At 47.6% G+C, this 2,500-nt stretch overlaps 1 protein-coding gene across 1 annotated transcript in view; it reads left to right on the forward strand.

Moving 5' to 3' along the window:
• rxraa (retinoid X receptor, alpha a) overlaps window positions 1-2,500 on the forward strand; it is a 123,426-nt gene that overhangs the window by 111,433 nt on the left and 9,493 nt on the right. The gene's annotated exons all lie outside the window — the stretch shown is intronic.

A 2,500-nucleotide genomic window follows, 5' to 3' on the forward strand; every position in this document is an offset into this window, starting at 1 on the left:
CTGTGGATGCTCTGTATGGCAACACTTCTACATAAAGCTACATGTGATACATCGTTCTCCGTTGTCCGTGTCTTTGGTCAGGTTACTACATTTTTGGCGACGAGGTAAATTGGAAGAGTTTTTTTTTACATTCCGTTTTTGTTTGAAAAAAAAAGAAAAGAAAAAAAAAATTGTGCAAGCTAGCCTGCGTTATCTTCATGAGTGAAGCCAGTGAAGAGGTTCTGGAAGACGGTAATCAACAGATTGCGGTAGGAGAGCCTCGCGTTCAGATGGCTACGTTTGGAACGATTGGGGAATTCGTCGAGGGGAACGAAGACTGGACGGAGTATGAGGAAAGGCTGGGACACTTTTTCGCGGCTAATGGAGTAACAGAGGAGCCTAAACAGCGCTCCATTCTCCTGAGTGTGTGTGGAGCAAGGACTTACAGACTGATAAGGAACTTAACCACACCGAGGAAACCGGGGGAAGTTCCATATGCGGAGCTAGTCAGGCTCGTTGGGAACCACCACAATCCAAGGCCATCGGAAATTGTCCAGCGCTTCAAATTCCACAACCAGTTCAGGAAGTCAGGTCAGTCTGTAGCTAACTTTGTGGCAGAATTGCGGCAGCTTTCAGAGCATTGTGAGTTTGGGGCATACTTAGATGACATGCTCCGTGACAGATTAGTGTGTGGAATAAATAATGACTCCATTCAGCGCCGTTTACTGGCGGAAACGCCACCATTGACTTTTAAAAAGGCACTAGAAATGTCGCAAGGAATGGAAATGGCGGCAAGTAATGTCAAAGACATCCAAAGTTGTCAGATAGGAGCGCCATCACAGGCTGTACACCATGTAAAGAGAGAGGCTGTAAAACCAGCAAGGAGAGTGGAATGTTTTAGGTGTGGAGGGGCTCACTATGCAAATGATTGTAAATTTCTTGAAGCAGTGTGTCATACCTGTAATAAAAAGGGGCACTTAGCTAAAAAGTGCAGGAGTGTGGAAAATAGGGGAAAGAATGAAAAATGGAAAGCCCAGCAGAATCAAGCCCCCACACATTATCTTGAGGGAGATGAAGGAGAGGCAGCTTGTGCTTTCAACATGTTCGCTGTGGATACCAATGAGGAACCGTCTATGCCCTATTATGCAACCGTGACTGTTGAAGGAAAGGACATAATGTTTGAAATTGATTCTGGGGCTACAGCATCGGTCATAAGCGAGGAGACCTACAAGAGGACATGGGGAAACAAGCCACCTCCTATTAAGCCATCAACGCTCAGACTGAGGACATATACAGGTCAGGCTATACCTCATTTGGGGGTGTTAGATGTGAGCATTTCAGTTGGAGGTCAGAGGGCTCAAGGCAGATTTGTAATAGCCAAGGGTGGGGGACCTAGTTTATTGGGTCGCGACTGGCTTCGCAAAATCAAGCTGGATTGGCATGAGATTAAGTATGCTCATACTACAGAGGACATTCTGCAGCGCTACAGTGATGTGTTCAGAGAGGAACTGGGCACACTTAAGGGCGTGACTGTGAAGCTTCATGTTGACCCAGATGCAGCGCCCCGTTTCTTTAAGCCCAGAGTGGTGCCCTATGCAATGAAAAGCAAAGTAGAGGAAGAGCTGGAACGTCTGCAGGGGATGGGCATTGTGGAGCCTGTCCAGTTTTCAAGGTGGGCAGCGCCCATTGTTCCTGTTTTGAAAGCAGATGGAACCGCAAGGATTTGTGGAGACTACAAGCTGACCGTGAATCAAGTCTCAAAGCTAACAGAGTATCCGTTGCCACGGGTGGACGACCTGTTTGCAACTCTGGCTGGAGGTAAGCTGTTCACCAAGCTGGATATGAGCCATGCTTACCAGCAGCTACTTCTGGATGAGGAGTCGAAACAGTACGTCACCATAAATACCCACAAAGGATTGTTCAAGTACAACCGCCTGGTGTTCGGAGTGGCATCCAGCCCGGCCATTTTCCAAAGGACAATGGACACACTATTGCAAGGGATTCCACATGTAGCCGTGTACCTGGATGACATCTTAATTACAGGGGCCACTGAGGCTAAGCACTTTGAAAATTTAGAGCAGGTGCTCAAGAGACTCTCAGATGCTGGGCTGCGCCTGAGAAGGGAAAAATGTGTGTTTATGGCAGAACGGGTGACTTACCTGGGACATACCATCACCGCAGAGGGGCTCCGTCCAGTGGAAGACAAAGTAAGGGCTATCAAGGAAGCTCCAAGCCCTAAGAACGTCACAGAACTCCGCTCATTCCTGGGTATGGTGAATTACTATGGGAAATTCCTGCAGGATTTATCGAAGGTGTTAGCCCCACTCTATAAGCTGCTGCACAATGACACCAAGTGGCAGTGGTGTGTAGAGCAGGAGCAAGCATTTAAAGAGGTAAAAGAACTCCTTCATTCAGCAAAACTGCTAGTGCATTATGATCCAGAAAAAGACATTGTGCTTTCGTGTGATGCCTCGCCCTATGGAGTGGGGGCAGTCCTCTCCCATGTCATGAAAAATGGATC

This window comes from Sprattus sprattus (assembly GCF_963457725.1).
Source record: "Sprattus sprattus genome assembly, chromosome: 11".
Taxonomy (NCBI): Eukaryota; Metazoa; Chordata; class Actinopteri; order Clupeiformes; family Clupeidae; genus Sprattus; species Sprattus sprattus.